Source organism: Ochlerotatus camptorhynchus, unplaced genomic scaffold (genome assembly GCF_037179485.1).
Source record: "Ochlerotatus camptorhynchus isolate MF236.1 unplaced genomic scaffold, CSIRO-AGI_Acam_v1.1 ptg000577l, whole genome shotgun sequence".
NCBI classification, from domain to species: domain Eukaryota; kingdom Metazoa; phylum Arthropoda; class Insecta; order Diptera; family Culicidae; genus Ochlerotatus; species Ochlerotatus camptorhynchus.
In genome coordinates this window covers 4732478-4757232 of record NW_027041058.1, presented here as the reverse complement: position 1 = coordinate 4757232, position 24755 = coordinate 4732478, and the positions used below count along the sequence as shown (strand labels likewise).

General features: G+C 39.3%; 1 protein-coding gene and 1 pseudogene across 2 annotated transcripts in view; both read right to left on the bottom strand.

The window, feature by feature from the left end:
* Window positions 1-19202, bottom strand: part of LOC135713790 (uncharacterized) — a 46722-nt pseudogene extending 27520 nt beyond the window's left edge.
* LOC135713709 (SPARC-related modular calcium-binding protein 2-like) overlaps window positions 1-24755 on the bottom strand; it is an 84161-nt gene that overhangs the window by 54014 nt on the left and 5392 nt on the right. The window lies entirely within an intron of this gene.

Here is a 24755-nt window from a genome sequence, read left to right as displayed (position 1 = left end):
ACTATCAACTATCAACAAGACATAAAAAGTAACAAGGACTAAGATGGTTCCTTTGATTACTAACCAATCCTGTTCCCCTAATTTGAAGAAATCAGGACTAGGAATCGGTGGTAGATCTTACATCCCGTAACGTACCACGAAAAGGTGATCTACCCACGTTACGGGGCATGCTTAGTATGCTTAGTAGGACGGAAATTAGATTCAACACCCTGTTGATATTTTTAATTAAAAGTGCATTTCACCATATATTCTCAAGTCTATTTTCCACCAGCTCATAAACGGCCGTTGAATCTAACTCATAGATGAGTTCTGTTCACTCAAACACTCATGGACTGAGTAAAATTTACCTCGCTTTCTCAGGAAAAACTTTTCGAATATGAGGAAAATCAAGAGAGGTTCCACTTAGTCTATTAGTATACTCCTGGACTAAGACAAATTTCCGTCGATTTTTCTCGTATTCGAGTTTTTTGAGGAAAAGTTTACTTAATCTATGAGTAACCTACGTTTTTGCGGTTTTAAGTGAAAAACCACTCAACTTTGAGTCGATCTCATCGGCCGTGCTCGATCGAAGGCGACTCGTCCTCTGGTGGTAAGTGCTATCAGAAGTAGTACAAACACTTAATTGGAATGTGGAGCTGCGAAAAGATTGTGTACATATGCACTAGAGTCATATAGTCTGGCTGACACAATGACGGGAGCTAATTTTAACTGTTATTTGCCGGAGCGAAAATTAAATCATTTTGGTGGTAATTTATCAATGCGTTCCTGAATATACTAATTTTTGCGTTTTTTCGAAGACAACATATCAAGAAGCCTGGCAACTATTCCAACAGATAAAGTAGCAATGCGCGTGGGCGAAGGTGGAAGCAAGGCAAAGAAAAATGTCTATGGTCCATACAAATTTCCAAAAAATGGTATGGACGATTGTCTACGCGGGAGAGGGGGGGTCAAAACCTTTGAAGATCGGTCTACGTACTTTATGAACAGCTCCTTTGATGTGTTTTGTATAATAAATAACGATTGGCTGTTCACTAAAAATTCAATACCATTCATTTATTTCCTTCCGCAGCGCCGGTGGTGTAGTGGTAAGCGTGATTACCTCTCACCCCAGCAAGGCTGGATTCAATCCCAGTCGGCGCCGCCGGGATGTTCTGAGGCATAACCTCTTTTATCACGCCTTCCTTCGGAAGGGAAGTAAAGCCGTTGGTCCCCGGTTCATGAGTTGATGGGTCGATAGGTAGGGTCCTGGTGTGGTCCTCCCTGGCGTCGGTAGCATTGGCACTCAGCACGGAACACAAGATCGACGGAAAACAAATCAAGGGAAAAAAAATTCAAGCAACAGCAAAAAAATTGAATCGATCTTACCAGTTCAAATTGGTTGAAAAATCAATATGTTCCAGCCAGACCCAGCTAGCCCGAGTAACATTTGGGGTGGCCACTGGAACGAGGAAATTAAATTCCCGGAAATTAAATGTGGCAAAACAATCATGGCTAGGACAACATTTTACTATTCTGACACTTTGAAGAATTGTGAACAGAATTTTAAAGAAAATGCTAAATGAGTTGTGTGTAGAATGATTTTTGGGATAATTATGAACAAATTTTGAGGAGAATTGTAAAGGATAATTGTTACATACTAAATTGACTGTTTTCAAACAAAATAGGTTATATGGCAAAAGGTCGAAGGACAAAACCATAGAGGTAACTCTAAGACCAGAATGTCCCAAAGAAACGTGCTAACTGTTTTGCTCAGCTCTGGTACTCTTTTCGGACCAAGCTAATCGATGCACCCCTCGAAACATAGGAAAATCCACGAACCCCTCGTTTTATCTGTCAAACTTTCATAGCGAATCAAAACAAACATAGTGTAGTACTAGAATTTTGACTAGAATGGGGTACGTTAAACGATTTGCTTGGGACCAATAGGCTAGTCAGGTAGTGAGCCAATTTAAAATCGTTAGTTTATACTAGAAATACTCAGAGGCGGAGAAAACAAAATACAATTCGGCAGCAGGGATTTGTATCTAAATTATCTTGCAACCCTTGCTAAAACTTAGCATTTCACATGACTTTTACTTTTGGTTCGATTTACGTGTAAATTAATAATTGATTGCATCGCAATATTTTGCTCATATTTTGGTGCCATTAATTAACCAACTAAGATCAATTAATCAATATAGCTAGAATATTGCTTTTGATTCCAAAAACTAGTTGAATTTGAGAAGCACACGAAACATAAAGGTGATTGAATTTCTGTTCGATTGTAATACTCTCAAATTTAATCTAGTAAGAATAACAAATCGTCAGAAAAAATCTAATGGGAATGTTCGTTTGGCTCAGATTTTGACAGTTCATTTGGATCAAAACATCCTCTCCGCTCATCTCTCCCTCTGAGTATTTCTAGTTTCTACCGGTTGACAAAACGTTTAAAGGAGAAAAGGTCGAAGGAAAAAAGGTCGAATGCACAAAAAGTCGAAATACTTAGACCAAAGGTCGAATGGACAAAATGTCGAAATAGACAAAAGGTTGAATGGAGAAAAGGAGCAGTTCCACAGCAAATGACGAATAGGATAAATCTCGACGTTCTCCGATTTGCATGACACTTTGCATAATTGTTTAATGGGCAATCATTCACATTTGTACAAAAATCCGGCCATTTTGGATCTTATAATTAAAAAAAGGTGTCTTTGTAATTTTTTTTAGTAAATTGGAGTATGATTGTTTTAAGTAATTTTGAGTACAAATTCCAAAAAAACTCAAATATCTCAAAAAGCATACCTTAAATTTTTAATTTTCTTTATTAAAACAGCTCACAAAAAATGCAAACTTTTGTCATGGACACTTGAAAACTGACAAAAATCGTAAAACACGAGCTTTTGGTAAAATGTTTGAACTTTTTGCTTGTCCCGCAAATTTTAATTCGACCTTTTGTTTATTCAACCTTTTTTCCATTCGACCTTTTGTCCCTGAAAGTTCAATTCGAACTTTTATCTTTCGACCATTTGTCCTCTTGCCACAGATTAAGGTATCTCACGTTAGACATAATAGGTCTCTTCCCGTACTTTCTTTTTTGCTTTTGCTATAGGTTGCTGCTGGGACGGGACTTGACAACAGGGTAGCGATTTAGAGCCAATTTTCTGTCAAATTCGTGCCAATTACTGATTAGTCGATTTGACAGTAGCAATCGTGGAATAAAAAGAACAGAGGGATCGTATCAATCTGGCTGGTAGTGATGCCGGAATCAATTTTGACTTCAATGGCGTTGTTAATTGTTCATATTTGCGACAGGAAAGTTGAAAAATTGAATGCACTGCGTGTTTTAAGCGATGGATATTGTTGTTTGTTTATGGTTGTTTTCATTGTGTTGAACAAAAATGATTTACAAGCTGCTAAACTGTGGTAGAAACTCCGAATAAAATCCAAATTAAAATAGAACAAATATTTTACATTCCTGGCATCATTGATCAACACCACGCACAACTTTCCGAAGGACATTCTTCTAAAACATTAAGAAGACTGAGAGGCTCGATTGACAAGCCCGGCCCGGGGTTGCTGCAGCTTTCTGTAAGTTGCTGTAAGAAAATAATATGGTACAGCAAGTACCGGAACATGCTTTAGCTTTTTGCTGTACATAATCTTACAGAAAAGCAAGTATGGGAACAGACCTAATGTTAGTTCAATTTATCTTCTTTGAATATTAACGTAGAAATAAAATATTTAACATTATTAATTATAAACCAATAATAATTTATTGTTTAATTTTTGACTGGGGATGGGGGTAATTGGAATTCAATAGTAAGGTTGGTAAAAGTTTTCTGATTAGTATTTAGATGTGAAGTAGACAAATGTGATGCATTAGGAGCTGGATAGTATGTTTGACAAAAAAACAGGTCTCAACTAGAATAAATAATTGGTCCAGATTGATTTAGCCTGATTTTCATGAAATTTATTTATTTCTCATAAAAATCCAAAAGTTTCAACATGTATGTTACGTATGCACAACTTTCATATAATATCCAGAAATTGAAAGCAACAGTTGATTTTATCACCCTTAGCTCAGTCGGTAAAGGCGCAGCTACAAAGCAAGACCATGTTAGAGGTGACTGGGTTCAATTCCCGGTCCGGTCTAGGAATTTTTCGGGTTGGAAAATTTCTCGACCTCCTTGGGCATAGAAGTATGATTGGACTTGCCACACAACTATACCAATGCAAAAATGGTACAGGCATCGAAAGCTCTAAATTAACAACTGTGAAAGTACATCTAGAACACTAAGTTGAGAACACGCAATAAGCTAATATGCGATATGCAATAAGCTTGAAATGCGAAGAAGAAGAAGAAGAATTGTCTCCCATTTACGTGTCCATTCAACCCCATCGGTCAGGATATTTTAAAAATGTTCGCGAATTCTTAAGTTTGACTTTATGAAAATAACATCAGAACGCATCCTCTAGGCGTGGCGTCGCATATTTTGCTTACTTTTGCATCACTTGATAGTTTTAGAAAATCACTGAATGTTCCGATTGTTATGATACAAGGTATAAAATAAGGGATGCATGATCAAAACAGTGATATCCAAAGTTTTCCCAATAAAACGACTACCTGCCCGTTTTACTGGGGCAATGACCAGTGATCACCAAAGCACTGCATTCAAAGTGGTAAAGTACAAAAGGAATATTTTTCAACGATCTCTGTTTCAACTCAAAATGGCAATAAAACCGATTGAATGCCGTAAATGCATCTGAAAACAGTAACTCCAAGCGGACAGGGAACAAATTATAATGATTTACCACCGAACCACTTCTTCACTGCGCGTAGAGATCAGACAGACAGTTTGGAAGCAGAAGAAGCTCGGTCTTCAGCCGTGGAACAACCGACGAAGGGAATTTCTTTTATACAACACCTCCGCCACTCTTCGGTTCGTTTGGAAGGGATTCTTCCTCTTATTGTTCTGACCAACGTTTTAACTTTTTTGTTTTCTTCCCTCGAAATCCGAAAATAACGATCGATTCATACATCGCTTTTTATCGCTCTTTTAAGAGGGACGATGATGGTGAGAATCGATTCGGCAATGGGCCCTCGAAGTCTGCCAAGGTTTTTGTTCCCGGACCTGGACCTGGGACGCTGAGCTCGAGGCTTTGATTTATTTTGAAATCGCCCGTTTTAAGGCGTTCAGATGGCCATGTGAACCGCTTGCTCTACCACTTCTTCTTCTTGATCCTCCTCCTGATCCGCTTCGCTCAATCAATTCAGAACCCGTAAATGTTTTCAGGTGTTTCTCATGTTTTATGTTTTATTCCGACTTGTGTCTTGTTTCATTTGATTGGCTGTTGTTGCTGCTGCTGCTCTTTTGTAAATGGCACTGAACCTTGGATGGAACATAAAAAAAAGGTGTGAATAAGATTATCGCTGTTATTGACACAGTTACGCCGTTGTCGGTGTTGCCGATTTTGTTCCTCCTCACCTGTCGGAGCTCAATTGAGGCGGAAAGTTCCTAATCTGCTGGGTAAACGCTTTAACAAATGATTCCAGTCTCGATAAACACAAATTGCATACAAATTCACGGAATATTACTCTGTCAACAATTTGTCATCGTCCGTCCAGGTGGCATCCATTCAGGAAGTATGTTGGTGTTATAAACGAAATCGCACAACCAATGTTCGTTGGTCTAGCAGTGGAAGCAAATTTACTTAAACGTTTGTCACATATACGGTGTTCAAATATTTAGAACGATGATAATTTATGACACCCCCTGCCTCCCGGTTGTGTTTAAATTGAGATTAAGGTGCTACATCGTGGGGCTGACGCTGGAGGGAAGAAAAAACGTCCTACACATTCGATGATAGGCGGCATATGAAGTTTCTTGCGTGGCACATTCTTCCTCTTTTTCCAGGTGCGCTAGTATAGAGGTGGAGACCGGTAGAAAAGTTTAAGAATTGTTCAACGAAATTGTGCTCCTCTAAGAATTTGCAAGGCGTCAGGAAATTATTACAATTTAAATGCTTTTTCATTATTCGTATATTTTTCATTATCATCCCTAGATCACGAAAACTAATATTTGCAGTTGTAACATTTAAAAAATATTAATGGAAAAGAGTCGAAAAGTTTTCAGTGCGTCGAGTTGGGAATCGCATCAAATATGGTGACTTCACCTACCGTTCCTAGCAGTTCAAAACGAAAATGTGGGGATGATGGTTTCTTGCAAAAAGTCACGCTCCTAAGAAATCTCCTGAAAAGTTTAAAGTGTTAACAACCAAATTTATGGCTATATTACATTCGAATTTGTTGTTAAATTAAATGAATAGCAATAGCAACGACTGTTCCAGAAAGTATAAGCACACCTTATTTTAACGGTCACTTTGTCGCTATCGATCAGTTTGTGCCTAAAAAACTACGGTGTAAACCTGCCAAACCCGCCTGGTCGAACTCTGATCTTAAGCATCTGAAAAAGGTGAAAAGGGCTGCACTGAGGAAACACAGTAAATATCACACAGATTCTACGAAGACTAATTACGTCCGCGCCAACAACGAGTACAGAGACCTCAATGCAAGCTTGTACAACGCACATCAGTCTCACTTGCAGAGTCGTCTCAAAGCTAATCCTAAGGAATTCTGGCAATATGTGAACGAGCAACGGAAAGAAACGGGATTGCCGTCCAATATGACTGATGGCGTTACTGATGCCAACTCCATCGCAGATATCGCCAATATGTTTCGCACACAATTCAGCAGCGTTTTTTCAGACGAAGTTCTTGATGCTCAGGAAATTACTGCTGCCACGAGTAATGTCCCTCGTACGTCGGTGTTTGGTTCTCCATTCACCATCCACAGCGACATGGTGATTTCAGCCGGGAAACAGATGAAAACATCAACAGGATCTGGTCCAGATGGCATTCCCTCATTTGTACTGAAACGTTGCATATACACTCTTTCAGAGCCCTTAGCTAAGATCTTCAACTTGTCAATGACCTCCGGAGTTTTTCCAGAATGTTGGAAGGATTCGTTTGTTTTCCCTGTTCACAAAAAAGGATGCAAGCAGACTGTCGCCAATTACCGCGGAATAGCTGCATTGAGTGCTATCTCCAAACTATTCGAGCTAATTGTCCTGGAAAAGTTGGTTCAAGACTGCTCGTACAGTATTTCTCAGGATCAACACGGCTTCATGCCTAAGCGCTGGACGACGACTAATCTAACTGTTTTTACATCGTTCATTATTCGTGAGATTGAACGTGGCCATCAAGTTGACGCCATATACACCGACCTCTCTGCAGCTTTCGATAGAGTGAACCATGAAATTACCATCTTTAAATATGACAAAATGGGTGTTCATGGGAGTCTACTTACCTGGCTTCGCTCCTATCTGACTGGCAGATCTATGTCTGTTAAGGTCGGTGACTACGCTTCTCCACCCTTCATTGTTACATCTGGTGTTCCTCAAGGCAGCCACCTGGGGCCATTGCTTTTCCTGTTGTATATGAACGACGTGAACTTGATCCTCAAATGCCTTAAACTCTCGTACGCCGACGACATGAAGCTCTAGTACGTAATAAAAGGGCCTCAAGACGCTCATTTCCTCCACCAAGAACTTGAAGTCTTTGATGATTGGTGCCGGATAAACAGGATGTCTTTAAATGTGTCCAAGTGCTCGGTCATCTCCTTTGGCCGTAAACGGGCGATGTATTTCCACGATTACACCTTAAGAGGAATAAGCCTGAAACGCGAATCGACTGTCAAGGACTTGGGAGTCATGCTCGATTGCAAATTAACGTTCAAGGATCACATTGCTTATGTTGTATCTAAAGCTTCATTGCAGCTAGGATTTTTATTCCGTTTCGCCAAAAGCTTCAAGAACGTGTATTGCCTGAAGGCTTTATACTGTTCCCTGGTTCGACCTATACTGGAATACTCTGCCGTTGTTTGGTCGCCATTCTATCAGAATGCCATCCATAGAATTGAAGCTGTTCAGCGAAAATTTATTCGCTTTGCGTTGCGACACCTTCGTTGGCGCGACCCGCGTAACTTGCCGAGCTATGAAAGTCGCTGTAACCTCATCGACCTGGAGCTCTTGGAAGGAAGGCGTAATGTGGCGAAGGCTTGTTTCGTTGCGGATCTTCTGCAAGGGAACGTCGACTGCTCCACACTTCTCAGTCTTCTTGACATCAACACTCAACGACGGGACCTCCGGCTGCATGCGTTCTTCAACAACCGGCGTTCGAGGACCAACTATGGCGTACACGAACCAATGTTGAGTATGTGCCGCGTTTTCAATAGTTGTTATTATGTGTTCGATTTTAATGTGTCCCGCGAGAAAAATAAGCGTAGCTTTAAGAGATGTTTGCGTTAATTTTGTGTTTGAAGCAGTTTTGATGTTTAGATATAGAAAATTGTCATTAGGGTAACTATTTTATCTGTTGACAAGTAGAAATAAATAAATAAATAAACATAATGAAATATTTCAACATGTTTTGGCTGCGTCCTTTTGTTTGCTCATTTCTGAATGACATAGCATCAAAAAAGTGCTCAGTTTTGTGTTTCCTGTCAAAATGCGTGGTCTTACTCCGGAACAACGAAAAAGTATCGTGCACAAATGGTGCACTGTGAGCGGACTCTCCTTGAGAAAATTGGCCAAGGAAGAGGGTGTAAGCATCGGAGCGGTACGTACTGCGATTAAAAAATATAGAGAACAGTGTACGTTTGAAGATGCGCCGAAGAGTGGCCGGAAATCCGGTCCTGTAAGTCCGGATATTGATAAAAAGATCAGGGATGCCTACAAACGAAAACCAGCGACTTCCGTTCGGGATGTTGCGAAAAAACTAGGGACCTCGTCGAGTAACGTCATGCGTGCCAAAGAAAGACTTGGGCTAAAAACATACCGGAAGCAGAAAAAACGCAAAAAGAACCCACGGAGACGATGAACACTCAGAAATACGTTAAGGAATGTCTCCAGAAGCGATTGTTGCCGATGATCAGGCAGCACGAAGGTCAAGTAGTATTTTGGCCTGATTTGGCGTCATGGAAAGGACACAAAAGTCAAAATGTATGTTTCGTGCCGAAAGACATGAATCCGCCGAACTGCCTGGAGGCACGGCCAATCGAGACTTTTTGGGCTTGGGACATCCAAAAATTCAAAAAAGATTGGCCAAAAGTGGTCAAAATGGTGGGAAGTACCACTGTGCAGAAGCTAATGGGTCATGTTCGAGGAAAAGTTAGGAGTCTTGGCTATGATTAAATATGTTGATTAAACGAGAGTAAAATATCATTTTACAAATACAAATATGATTTGCCAAATAAAATTATTAAAACTTAAAAAAAATATGACTTTTTTTGTTATTTTGAAAGTGTGCTTATACTTTCTGGAACAGTCTATAGTTTACTAATATTAAAATCAAAAGCATCACACCCATCATTGAACAGTCTGCAACATTTGTCGAGTGGATTGTTATAGCCATAAGCAGTACGGTGTCCAGGAGTCCACAAGAGCGGAAGTTGATATCCCGGAGCACACTACTGCAGTCAAAAGTAAATAATCTCTGCAGGAAGATTCGGCGATTCGATAGTGTTTGCAGTCCAATAAGCGCACATCTGTGTTCGTATTGTGATAGATCATCGGGATTGGTCCATGGAAACTGTCGTTAGGCGAATCTGACAAAACGTCTCTGGATTTTTTCGATGCGCAATATGTGCACAGCATGATATGGAGCCCAGATTTGTACTCCATGTTCAAGAACGCTCTACGAACCAAGGAGCGATACAATGTTCTTGAAGCGTGCACATCATCGAATTGCGCATCGTTGCGACGCAGGAATCCAAGCAAGGAATTGGCATTTGCAATTGACATAGATATGTGCTCGTTGAATCTAAGTTGAGTAAGCCCAAGATCTTTAATAGAATCAACTCGTTCGTAATGACTTTGCATTTGGCAGTGTTTGCTTGCTTTCCGTTCATCTGACACCGCACGATATTAACCGCTCAAAGTCAGTTTGTGGAGCACAACAATCTAGGATCGATTTGATCACACGGTAGACTTTCAAATCATCAGCATATAACAACTTACAGGAACTTAAGTGGTCACACACGTCGTTAATAAATAAAACGAAAAAAGGGGTCCTAAGTGGCTCTCTTGTGGAACTCCCTGGATCAAACACATCGGATCTGACATCATGAACCTTAACGAAGGCCTTCCTGATTATGATTTTAACCAGCGAACGACCCACGGCGGAAGACCAAGGCGGCTCAGCTTTGCGATAGCGAGGTCATGAGGGACTTTGTCGAAAGCCTTAGAGAAGTCAATATAAACGACATCTACTTGCTGACGCTTTTATTCTATGCTACCAATAACAGTGTTGGTGTAGGACATCAAGTTGGAGATTGTCGAGCGCTTTTTCATGAATCCATGCTGGAACTCCAAGATTATAGATTGCACAACTGGATACAACTTGTCAAGCAGAAGACTTTCGAGAACTTTGGCCAGGAATCCGGAAAAACGCCATCCATAAGTGAACGATTGAAGATAGACATAACGGGTGTGGCCAACTATGCTGTACAATTCTTGATGAAAGACGGCGAAATACAATTCGGACCTGGGCCTTTCGATGCATCCACTGAGCAAAGGGCTTTGAAAATAATGTCATGGCTGAAGTTAAGCTGCTGCAGACGAATGTTGTAGTTCGGTAACTGGTCGATGTATTGCTGCTGCGGACGAGTTTGATCGAGTTCGAAAACGCTTCGGAAGAAATCAGTGAAGAGGTTTGCAGAAGTGGCATCGGTGGAGGAGCTTCGATTACAGTAGGTGACGTCTGCCGAAATACCAGCTGATCTTTTGCGAGCGTTTACGAAAGACAAGAACGACGATGAGTTTTCTTATCGATATACTCACGAAAGCGAGTACTTCATGTAAACTGTTGTACTCGGCTTCTGCAAGCTGCGCACCATACTTGTTTTCAGCAGTCCTGCAGCGAAAGTAACGTTTCTGGGCCTTACGCAGACGGTTACGCGGATTACGCAATTGTGGATTCCACCACGGTTGTTGGAAATGCATAGACGGTCTACGAGCCTTTAACAGTATCATGGATTACTTGATAAATATTGTCATAGAATACGGACACGGCGGCATCAATGGTAGGTAAGTTAAGTAATTGCACCCAATCCAACGCTGAGATCCTCTCATTAATAGCATCGAAATCACACCGTGCGAATTGTACTCACTGCGTACTGCTGGATACGATGACGGATGGTCGCTCGAACAGATATAAACTTTCAAAACTAACGGCTTATGATGGCGATCAACTTTCAAAATGGCAGATGGTGGTTCAAACAGCTCAATATGATCTGAATCACTGACGAGCACCGGGTTGAGAAGTTTACCATTCGCGTTGACCAGATCGCTGATTTGCTTAAGTCCTGCAGACAGGAAGAACTCGACTACAGCAAGTTCCCGTTCAGATGAAGCATTGAGAGGTAAGAATCCTTGGACATCCTCATTGAAGTCCCAAGCTAGATAAAAAAAAAACATAACCTTGAACTCGTCCTGTCATATGAAAGGTAAAATCAAGCATAACTTTTTAAAAGGACGAAAGTCGCAAAAATAACAATTAGATATTTTGCTTCTAACGGAATATAAAATATATGCTTTTCCTGCGAGTTAATGAATTTGAATGAATTATGGAAAATATATTTAATGAGCGCCCTATCGGATCTTCTATCATTGTTTTTAAAATGGTGTTGATACACCGTTTTACTCTCAACATGACTTAAGTGTTAAAATTTGATGATAATACAAAAACTGCAGATACGCTCACAGTGAAGCGTCGTATGTGAAAAAAACAAAGCAACCCTTATCAATCAGCAGATGCGTCAAGTTGTTTCTAAGTAGATACAAAATGGATTTCAACGGGATTCAGCTACTGCTAGGTATGTGTTGTTAAAAATTCTTAACTAACACATAAATATTATGAATATTTTTTTTTAGATGTAGCCACCCAGAGATGATGCTGAGAAGTAAGAATTAAAACAAAGACAAAGCGCTTGCTAAAGAAGATTCCATCAGCGGCGCCGGTGGTGTAGTTGTAAGCGTGATTACCTCTCACTCCAGCAGGCCTGGGTTCAATCCCAGTCGGCGCCGCCGGAATGTTCTGAGGCATAACATCTCTGATCACGCCTCCCTTCGGAAGGGAAGTAAAGCCGTTGGTCCCCGGTCATGAGTTGATGGGTCGATAGGTAGGGTCCAGGTGTTGGAGCTGCCTCCCTGGCGTCGGTAGCATTGGTGCTCAGCACGGAAAACAAGATCGACGGAAAACAAACCAAGGAAAATAAAAGAAGATTCCATTATTCGGACCGCAAGTTTCTAGAGACGTATCTTCACTGCAAAACAGAAACCGGTGTATCTGATTTGACGTATGTGAAAACCGTTCTGTCAAATAGACGAATCATCAAAGGTGTGATACCGACGAATCAATCAAGGTGTATGTGAGTAGTACACAAGTAAAAAGTGTATCATTTTGTTTTATAAAAAGTCTTGTCCGTGTTTGCGAAAACTCAACATTTTTCAAAATGTCCTTAAACGCAATCCCTTTATCCAACTAATAGCAGAAACAGATTTTAAAAAATAACATTAACTTTTAAATAGGATTTAATAATCTCATACAGACATTGCTATCCAATGTTTCTAATTTCCTATCCAATGTTACATACGTACTTTTGAGAAGTTATGCTTGAAATCCTCTTTTGCATACTCTCTTCCACGCAGATTAGGGTGGGTCATCATGATCATTTTTTTTTCAGAACAGCGCTTTTTTGGCATTGGTTCCATTTGGGTTTGGATCCATTTGGGGTCCCAAAAAACTGTGCAAAATTTGACAGCTTTCCACATTGCGTTTGAAATTTGTATGGAAATTAGTATAGGAAAACCTACAATTGCACTCTCATTCCTAGGGACCACCATTTTGCATGAATCATGCAACTAATCATGTGGAAGTATTAAAAAAAATTAAATAGTGCAGGAAGTACCTAACAACTTTGCCAAAAGATGTACGGTACTAGAATGTCTCTAAAAAAAATATATAGCTGTTCAAAGTTCGATGTTTCGAATGAAATGGTAAAAATCACATTTCCTGTCAACACTTCCACTTGATGGCGACAACGCTCTGATGAGGCAACGATACCCTACTCCCAAGCTCCTCCTCTTTTCCTATCCTTCGACAATGTACCCCTCTTACCTCGAGTAAGCCGCGAGTATCCGGCCCAACTCCTACTAGACATAGAATTAAGTGAATTTTTTTACAAACAAAGAACAATGAATTATCGGCTCCGTAAAGCCAACGCGATTGAGCCTTACAAATAAACGAACTAGATAAAAAAAAACACTTCCACTTGATTTCGGAGTTTCTTATCTTATCGATTTGGTATGTCCAAAATGGTGGGTTGACAACCTGGAAGGAGCGGGATACTGAGCTCTGGTCCTCACAAGTTCCTACCTCACGCCTCCCCGAGTCATATGATAACAAAAGCTGAAACAGGGACACAGCTGGGTGGCGTAGCCTGGGCAATGTTGCCAGTCCGGCAATAGCAAAGTGAAGAGGTGCTGTTCAAAACGGCGTCTGTTCTCCATGTTAGGAGCGGCTGATCAACGTCCTAGTACCAGCGTGGAACTCTAAACAGAGCTGTGCACGATGGTCCTTCGGCGATACAGGGGGTTGGGGAAGGCCCAACAACTTCTTCTTCTTATTCGCATTTCAAGTTTATTGCTTAGTGCACATTAGCTTATTGCGTGCTCTCAACTTAGTGTTCTAATTGCACTTCCACAGTTATAATTGAGAGCTTTCGATGCCAATATATCAATGCATGAATTTGTATATTGTGTGGCAAGCACAATGATACTCTATGCCCAGGGAAGTCGAGAAAATTTCCAACCCGAAAGATTCCCTCGACCGGACCGGGAATCGAACCCGCCGCCTCCGGCTTGGTAATACCGTGTCTTTACTGACTAGGCTATGAGACACAACAAGCCACCCTGAAAAAATATAAAGTGGCAAATACCGAAGAAAGAAATACGGATCGGAACAATTGGCACAGACCTACGCGATGAAATAAGGACTACGATTGGGAACTCGGAAACATGGAACTGGAAATCGCTCGGAATGCCGGGCTGCGATAGGTTAATGCTACGGACCCTTCGCAGACTACGAAGCTGGTGACGGTGGCCATGGATCGAGTAGAGTGGAGACGAATTCTTTGGACAGCAGAGAACCTTAGCCCATTTGGTAAGGTGAGGTATGTCCAGAAGAAATATTTTAAAACAATTTTTCAATCTCATCAGCTTAGTTAGAGAAGGGGAGGGGGGTCTACTATACTCCCTTCATGCGAAAATGTCAATGTGAAACAACGAGTTGCTTCCTTGATGCTTGTCAACGATGTGGCTGAACAAGGGGTGAAGCTAATTTCCAACTTCAACAAGTATATCACACCAAAAGAGTAGAGAAGGGGGCACTAGCGTGCACAGGAATCTCGTTAAGGAGGGGCAATTTTTTTTCTTTGGTGCATTTAATCTGGGCATGGGGGAGTACTCCAAAGTGCATGGTGGATGGTGCTGTCCACCCAACACGTTTTTCTACTGTTCAATTTAGCTAATTTTATTTATTTTTTTCAATGGAAATAAGCTCTATTTTTTAAATTTTGACCTAAATGCCAAGATCATTAAAAAGGTTTAAAAATATGTAACGATTCAAACAAATGCGCACAAAACTATTTTGACAAGCGGGTACAGGATTGTTAACGGAATGACGAATGACGAATCCTCAGAATTCCTTGAGGTTCTTTTCGAAATTTTTAGAACTCTTTTGAAATTCTTCTCAGAAGTCCTCAGGAATTATTTTTAGAATTCTTCTTGACTTTTACTCAGAACATCTTGGAACTGAAATTCCCTTAGAGTTTCCGAAGAATATCCTCAGTATTATCCAGAAATTATTCGCGGAATGAGCTAGAAACTATCGGTACTCCCTTGAAATTTTCCTCAAAATCCCTTTGGAATTCACTCAAAATTTAATTTTCTCGGTATTCTTTTCGGAATTATCTTGGAACTATCTGTAGGATTCACTAAAAATTATTCGCAGAATTTTCTTGGAATACTCCCCAGAAATCCTTTGGAACTGTCCTCAGAATTCAATATCCTTGAGGTTCTTCTCGGATTTTTTTAGAACTCTCCTAAGAGCTATATTGAAATTCTTCTCAGAAGTCCACTGGAACTATATTTAGAACTCTTCATATATTTTTTTCTCAGAACACCTTCGAACTGAAATTCCTTTAGAGTTTCAGAAATTTTTCCCGGAATGAGCTAGAAATCATCCTCGGAATTCGCTTGAAATTTTGCTTAAAATCCCTTTGAAATTTCACTCAAAATTTGATTTTCTCTGTATTCTATTCGAAATTATCTTGGAACTATCTGCAGGATGCACTAGAAATTTTCCGCTGAATTTTCTTTGAATTCTCCCCAGATATATTTTGGAACTGTCCCAAGAATTCAATATCCTTGAGGTTCTTCTCGGAATATTTTGGAACTTTTTTTTCTCAGAACACCTTGGAACTGAAATTCCCCTGAAGTTACAGAAGAATTTCCTCTGTATTCTCCATACATTCTTTCCAGAATTAGCTTGAAATTATCCTCGGAATTCCCTTGACATTTTCCTCAAAATCCCTTTGGAATTTCATCCAAAATTTGATTTTCTCGGTATTCTTTTCGAAATTATCTTGGAACTATCTGCAGGATTCACTAGAAATTATTCGCAAAATTTTCATGAAATCATCCCCAGATTTTTTTTTCTTTTGGAACTGTCCTCGGAATTCAATACCTTTTAGGTTCTTCTCGGAAATCAAGTTTAATTTGTCCGTCCATTCACCAAAACGTTGTAGTTTATCTACCAGAAATGTTCAATAAAGCTTGCCCCTCTATTCCCCAGAACTGTGCAATTTTTAGATCAGGAATTTTCAATTCAGCTTGCCCTTCCATGCAACAGAATGTTGCAAATCATACACCAGAAATTTTCAATACAAACTTGCCCACAGAAAATTTTACACCAGAAAATTTGAATTGACCAGAACGATGCAAATTTTCAACCGTTAATGTTCAATTAAAATTGCTTCTTCAATCTTCTGATTGGTGCCGATTACCTTTTTCCATTTTCCACCAGACATTTTCAAATAAACCTTGCCCCTATTGCCATATTTTTCATCATAAATTTTGAGTAAAGCAGTTCCCCTCCAATCATCAGAAGGGTGCAGATTTTCCACCAAAAGTTTTAAATTTAGTTTAATTTCAAATAAAGCTTGTGCCTTCATTTGCCAGACTAGTGCAAGTTTTCCACCAGAAATTTTCTATTCATTTCATTTATCAGAGGGCTGCAAATTTTGCACCAGAAATTTTCAATAGAACATGCTCCTCCATTCACCAGAACGGTGCACCAAAAATTGTCAGTGAAGTTTGTTTCACCATGCACCTTTTTGGTGCAATTTTCAGGCTTTGCCTCTTCATGCAGAATGGTGCAAATTTTCCACCATAAATTTCCAATGAAGCTTGCATTTATCAGAACGATGCAAATTATTCACCAGAAAAATTAATAAACCTTGCTTCTACATTCACCACAGTGTAGCGAACTTTCCACCAGACATTTTCGGTTAAATGTGCACCTCCAAATTTTAAGCACAATTCAATTTTAGAACCTAAGTTATTCATTTTGATTAGTCCCTTCATGATATTGTTGCACCAGAAATATTCAATAAAAAGCTTTTTCTTCAATTTACCACCACGAAGGTGAATTGTTTTAACCGTAAAATTTACCCTTTTCTTTTAACCTTCCATGATCAACCTTGAAAAAAAATTACACCAGAAATATTTTGTTTTCACCAATGTGGTGCAATTTTTTGACCAAAAAATTTCATTGAAGTTTGTCCCTTCATGCACCTTTAAGGTGCAAATTTCAGGCACCATCTCAAAGGAATTGACGCAATAAAAGGGTTGCAATTTTACCTTCAAATCAAGTTATCAAGAAATCTAGATATTTTTTATCATGTAAATGTGAAAATTACTCACCCTGTGCACCCTGTGCACGCCAGTGGAAGGGGGACAGGGTACTTACTTTCAAACTGTTTCTATGAGATTTAGCAAATGTTTTCGGATAATTCATCTGAACATACCAAATCGATATGATGAGACACTCCAACATTATTTCACTTTGGAATCTGACTACCATTGGAAAAAGTGATTTTTGGCATTTCATTCAAACCATAAATAGGTATTTGAACAATTAGGGGAATTGGCTTTAATGTTGGCCTATGGATCTTAGATTGGGCCCATCGCTAAAAATCTGCTATTTATCTACGGATATTTTTGTACTAATGGTTATTTTTGGTCGCTATTGAAATTTTAGTCGATTGCTGAATTTATGTATGGGCCCAAATTAGGGACATTTAGGTCGACAATACATACATTTCCCCTAGAAACTTTTTTTTTTTTTTGAGACATTCTAGAATTTTTTTTTAATCATAGTCTCTTTAACGCTCTTGGGTCCTTTGTGACTTGTCCGGGGGTGAGAGTTGAACTCGTGACTTTGACATGAGAGGTATGGATCTTAACCACTACGCCGAGGTCGCCCCCGTTCTAGTACTGTTTAATTTTTGTTTGCAAACTGGTTAAGATGTTATACTTAAATATCTTAAAGATAAGTCTTCCAGCTCTAACCTTTTTAAGGTTAAGCGGTGGGACTATAATGCAAAATAAATAGGGTGGAGCACTACTTCAGCCTAATCACCCATTTTGGGCCTATCGAGCAGAAAACATCAAATAAATCCATTGTTTCAGAGTTAACAGTTAGCAAGTCAATTATGCGTTTGGTACGATACTTTAGTACAAAAGCTACCGACCGATGTTAATGAGAACGCGTGATATGAATGTTTACACCCATTTTTCTCAAAAACAAAAGAAGTGCTTTGACCTCCGACCGAATCAAAAAAAAAACATAACAAATTGAAAACTTCACCAAAATGCCAATACTCGATTATTTAAACGAGACTGACATTGTTTTGAAATTAAAATTAAGTGAAACAGCTCATATCAAGGGTCAAAGTTACACATTTTAACAATTTTTAACAATTGAACTTGACAAATGAAAGCATGATAAACAACAAAGAAATCTCTTGAACGACACGAGTAAATGATAATTAAAAATATGACTTGTTACTTTTTTTTTCAAATTGCGTAAATATAATGCAGCATTATTATTAAGAAATTATCTATTCTTTGGTACCGATTTAATCGATTCTAGTGCCGTAAATACAAACGGATCCATCGAGATCGATCTTTCCCTGAAGATCACCCAATCCTAATTTGAGCCTTCAAGAGCTATTTCCAGAAAAAAATGCTTAAAAAATCTGCTTACCCCTCGGCTGTTGCTTCTGACCTGCCAGTCTGTCTGCCACGATCGGTTGGCGGCCGAGAAAAAGGTATTCTTCTCGATGATGATAATGACGATGATGATGATGATAAACTACAGCTTCCATCGCCCGACCAGGCGAGAAAAAGAAACCAACGAAGAACGCGTCGAAATTGAACCGCGGAAAAAAGGTTCAACGCGAGTGGTTTTATTGGCGAGAGACCCTTGAGAAAACTTCAATCGAAGTTCCGAAAGACCCGAGAGTAAAAGATGCCCACTTCTTGTCGATCTTGCTATTCCGACACCCAAAGCGAAGAAGAATCATCCGTTTAAACCGAAAGCAAAGGAGCGAACGATCGAGCGTGTTGGAAAGGTTCTTATGCTATATGCTGAGCTCTACTTGCCGTGTTCTTATTTACATTTTCACGGCCCGATTTGACTTTATGCTTTGGCCTTTTGGCTTCCCTCCTCCGGCCGCGACCGGTGTGACTGTACATAAAACATACGCCGAGCACCTTTTCCACTCCGCCGTCCTCGCACCCTGTCCCACAACCCACTGGATATTCCTGAAGTGGAGTCGTTGTGGCTGCTGCTGCTGCTCTAAAACCCAACGATGATGATGATGATGACGGTTGATGCTGAGGTTCGAAAACCAAGCCAGACATACCGTCGCCACTCCCTGCCGATTGGCTGCTCTTCTTGTCCCAGCAGGTCGTCCCACCCCGGCGAGTCCCACCGTCCCGGGAATCCCTTATGTGCGAGCGAGATGTGATGACCGGCAGCATCATTAGACAACCACTTTGGGTTCGAAACCCATGATGCATGGCAGAAGATGATGAAGAAGAAGCAGCAACAATAATGCATTGGAGAATCACTTGGTCGGTCAAAAAGCAACCATAAAATCGCCGAAGGAGATTCCGACCCGGCCAACAAAACAGTTGTAAGAGGGAAAATAAGCGTGAAAGAGTGAACCTCTTGAGAGGCTGTTGTTCATCGTTGGTATTATTCTTGGCTTTCGGGATCGTTTTGTTGTTCTTGTTGTTGTTGGTGGTGGTGGTAGTGGTGGTTTTATTGTTACAAAATCCATCACCTTCCTCTCGGGTGCTGCGGCAGCGCTGATCGAGGAAGGTACAAAATGTTCTTTTTTTGAAAATGATCTTCGGTGCAGTGGGCAACTGTGCTGATTTATACGCATTTGTGCTTGATAGTTAATAGGGATTTTACCAGCGGATAACCGTTCGAAATTTAATGATCAAGGTGCAAAAGTGAATCATAAATGTATGTATGCTTTAATATGAAGAATACAGCTCCTGAGCTATTTTATACAAAATATTCGGTATCACAGTATCAAAAATCATAGCAAACAGAGTCGTCTATATTAAAACATTATTCGGAACACCTCAAACCATTTATACGATGGCCAATGGAATTCAATCTTTTTAATGTACTAATTACTCTAGTTTAAAGCATATTTGAACTTTGTACGCTGGTGGTCATTTCCCATGTACTTTGGATGGGGAGAGTGAAGATGTCAACTCCCTATTGCTAACATTTCGAGAATAAAGGGCGGGCTCTTCTCTCCATTCATTGGGGCATCTTCCTGTTGGATGGTAAGTTTTCTGACCAATTGGTTCATCAAGTTGTTGGAAGGAGATTCTTAACTGTCACAAGGAAATGAATAGGCGAATTGACTATCAATCCATCAATTCGTTTTTGGCCTTTTATACAGCGATTTGCTGACGACAATCAGCGGTTATTGAGCTTGATCAAGTTCAACTGTGTGGAGAGCCCACAGCTATCGGACTAGTTTCCGTGGTACAATGAGTGATAGACCACTATCATCATCATATCAGCAGTGAAAAGTTCAATTTAAATTAATTTGATTTTCAACGAAGAACGATATTCAATTACTGATCGTTAAATGTATGATTTTATATTCAAAAACCTACTTCAGGGTGTAATTAAAATTGCAAAATATTTGTATCTGTCATAAGTCATATCTCGTCGAGTTGATATGATTTGATATGTCATGGTTATGGTAAATTATGAAATTAATCATATCAAACCATAAACTCCACAATCCGGAACCATTTCTAAGGTGGACATACGACTCAAGAATTTTATGAATGTCCTTGGTCATATTTAGATGTGTACATAAATGTGATTTGATGATTCGATAAAGAATTTGGCCAAATGAGACTATTATTTGGAACATCAGTTCTACGATGCCCATGAAATTCATTGATTATTGTTTTGAAAGCCATTGGTCATATTTCGACATGAAGACTCGAATTGGGGCCTCCCTCAGCTTAGTCGGTAAAGACGCAGCTATAAAGCAAGATCATGATGGAGCCGGCTGGGGTTCGATTCCCGATCCGGACTAGGAATTTTCCGGGAAGACATGCTAAGTATAAATTCATAAAAAAAAAAACAATAATTGACTTCCAGCGGGAAAACAGATCTGGGGAATTTGCTTGATGTTTCCGGAGGAAGCCGGAAGAAACTTTGGGGGGATATTGCGAGTGGCGAGTATATACAGTTGTGTTCGATAAAACAGCAGCGCATGCCGATTTTCAAGCAAAATGATCAACTTTGACATGATGTAGCTTTGTTAACTTATGATCAATTGAGCTGAAACGTTCGCGAAAGAACTGCAAATATGTTCAATTTTACGATTACAAAATATTGAATTTTTGGAAGCACCTGCCGGAAAGTGAGACACCAGGTAAAATTGTTCAAATTAATAGCAGTACTAATAACTTTCATTTGAGCTTAATTTTGAGATTTTACATTTTACATTTCTCAAAATTCTAACAATCGCCACCCAATTAACAAATCTACACAATAGTTAAAAATGTTTAAAATATTTGCAGCACGTAAATTTTCAACTAAAAAACTGCTATTATTTTGATTGATTTATCATAAGTTAACAAAGTTACATCATGTCAAAGTTGACCATTTTGTATGAAAATCAGCATGCGCTGCTATATCATCGAACACAACTGTAGTATGACGAAATCGTTTAATGTTGAAAGGAACTTTCACGGAAATATAAAAGACAATTTCGGGTTGTTCAGAAAAAAAAAACTTTCAAGGAAGACAGAAGATAAGTCTAGCAGAAAGCAAGCTTTTGGTATTATCTTCAGAATATTCATTGAATTCTTTTCGGAATTCGCTTCTTCACTTGGAATTCTACTTACAAGTACCTTAGAGTTATTAGAACTAATTTTACGTTCTCCTTACAAACCCCTTCGAGAAATCTCATCAAAATTACATTGCAAAACTCTCTTTGAAATTACCTTGAATTCTCTTAAAAACTTAATTTGAATCCCACTCAGCAGCTAATTTGAAAGGAATCCTCAGATTTAACTTTCCAAAAAATTCACTATCTGATATTTTCCTCTGAATTCCCCCCTGATAATTGTTCCTAGAGACCATGGTTATTCTCATCCAATTAATTCATTCAAGGTCATATAGGGTGTCTCAGAATGTCTAAGCACGACTTTGGAACACCCCTGCTTGTTTCAGATGACGTTTAAACAGCTGATTATCACGCGGAATCATTGTTTACATTTCGACCAACAGTTTCGTGTATCGCAAGTGTCGGTTCTTTACATTTCCGTGACAATGCGAAGCATTTCTCCGGAAAAACGCAAACAGATCGTACACAAATGGTGCACTATCCCCAACATTTCTCGGAGTCAATTAGCGAAATTGGAAGGTGTAAGCATCGGAGCCGTTCGAAACGCGATTCGGAAGTATGGTGACAAAAATCTGGACGTAAACCGAACCCTGTTGACCGAAATCAGAACCGAAAAATCGTGCAAGCTTTCACTGGTAAGAAAAGTGCATCTGTGCAGAATCTAATGGGTAGCGTGAGATCAAAAGTCCACTCCTTGGCTTACGACTGATCGGATCTCGGATTTCTACGTTTAACTGTGAGAGTACAGAACATAAATAAGAAATAAAAATCGAATTTGCTGTAAACAGAGTTACGTTATCGCTTCTTTTTTTTTAATCGTGCTTAGACATTCTAGGACACCCTATAAGCTTTGAAACTTTTGCAATGATATTTTGAAGGAAGTCGGAAGAAGTTTTCAGGAAAAGTTTAAAGAAAATTCCAAGGAAAGTGTGGATGAACTTCCGGAAATAGTCGGAAGAAACTTCCAAAAGAAGCCACAAATACTGTTTGGGGGATTTCAAGGACAGTTCCAGGAGAAATTGTAAAAATCTTCCGAGGGAAGCGGAAAGGGCCACAACTTGTCGGGAAGTCGGTAGACAACCACAGAAAGCCAGAAGAAGCTCGGAAGAAACTTCCCGTATAAGTTGGGAGTGAACCTTCGGGCAAGTCTAGAGAAATTCGCAGATGGAGTCGAAAACAACAACTCAAAGGTTTCAGTGGAAACTATAAAATTTTCCTGGAGAAGAAGGAGGCTAGAAAAAAAAATCTGTAGAAATTCTTCCAGAAATCTTCCACGGTAAGACAAGAAAATTTTTGGAAGTAGAAACTTGTAGGAGACGCCAGAAGAATCTTCCGCGAGGACGTCAGAAGACCGATACTGCCTGGCGATACCTGTGATGTGATGTGATGTGAACGGAACCCACCATCAGTGCAAGGATTACCAATGTCCGCAGATACTTTACCGGTTGTAAAGTTCTGCCTGATGGTTTGTTGCAGCAGAGTGAATCAGCTTCATTGAAAACCTTTGGAAGACAAAACGACCAGATGGCCATCTGTAATCACGTGACAAGGGACTGGCAAATCCACGAACCCTCGTCCAGTCATCAAATCCTTTGATTCTCTTAGGCTGTTTAATAACAGTGTTTATTGATATCGGCATCTGATGACACCACCGATGGAGTTCAGCATTCGAAATCCAGTTGTGAGGTCACCAAGCACAAATTATACACTAATATAAATTACCTAAAAATGACCAAGATTTTGATTACGCACCCTCGATTTGATGGAAAATTTACTATTCTTAATACTATACAAAGGCGTTCAATGGATTGATTTTAGTTGGACACAGATGGACCTAGCAGACGCACCAATTTACTCGAACATTAATTTTAACACAGTTAGGTGTAACATCTATTAAGAGACGCTCTTCCCTTTTTGATGGTTTAATTTTGCAACAACTTAAAAGGTCCAGCTCTACGGAAATACATTTTTATCAACCCTCAACGATTGCAAATTTAACAAAATATCACGGGTCTGAAGGAAGGAATCAAAAATATCTCAAAACGATAAAATGGCAAGCGATCAACGATAACAGGGCTGGTAGTGCTGATGCGATATAATAGTAATGACTTTAGTGACTAAAATTACGGAAATAATGACCAAATAGTGACTTGTAAATACTAAATAAGAAACCATTTATATGGTAAATTATAAATTCGAATACGGTTCGATATGTCATGAAACTTAAAATCAAATTTCATAAATTCCTCTAATTTAATCGAATCTCACAACGGAATCTCCTGTGAAGAGCATTTGAAGTGATTTGAATAATTTACTTTTGCTTACGTTGTACATGATGACTAGCAAATAGTAATTCCCATTTTTTTATGATCTTGAATTTGATTCTGCGTTCGAAATCTTTAAATTTTTTATATATCTTGGTAGATAACTTTGATAATTTGCTATGAACTTTTCACAGAATTTCTTCAGAATGACCTCAGGACCTTTTTTAGAATAATTCCCCTTCTAGTAAACTTAGAGGCAAATAAGCTTTTACAAACATAATATTGCATTCTTGAAATTCTTTGCAGAACAATCAACAAAATTCTTAGAAATACATTATTTTCGTAGTTGGAAATGCTTAACATCAAGTATCAGAATTAATGTGGACATAATATACGATAGATGAGGAGATGAAAGTAAATAGTTTATAGTTCCGTTATAGTGTGGCAGTGTGAAATTTGTATATAGAAAGAAGAAAGCGAACAAAGGACAATTTTGAGGAAGGTACGAATAGGATAGAGCATCTCCTTTACCAAGCTCATCCGTTAATGAGGGATGGTGAGGGGTGTTTCCCCCTTGCCACAACTGACAAAAGGGATGATCGCCGATTTGCTCAGGTACCTCTGATGTGCGGAAATAGTGCTATCGATTGTTTCACGCTCTAGTCGTCATCTGACGTAAACAACTACCCGATTCGTACCTTCCTCAAAATTGTCCTTTGCTCGCATTTTACTTTGTATATACAATTTTCAAACTGCCGTACTATAACGGAACTATCAACTCTATAATTGAATCTCCTAATCGATCGTATAAAATTTCCACTTAAAGTCTGATATTTGACGTTAAGCATCTCCGTGTTTCGTTAAATTCGTAT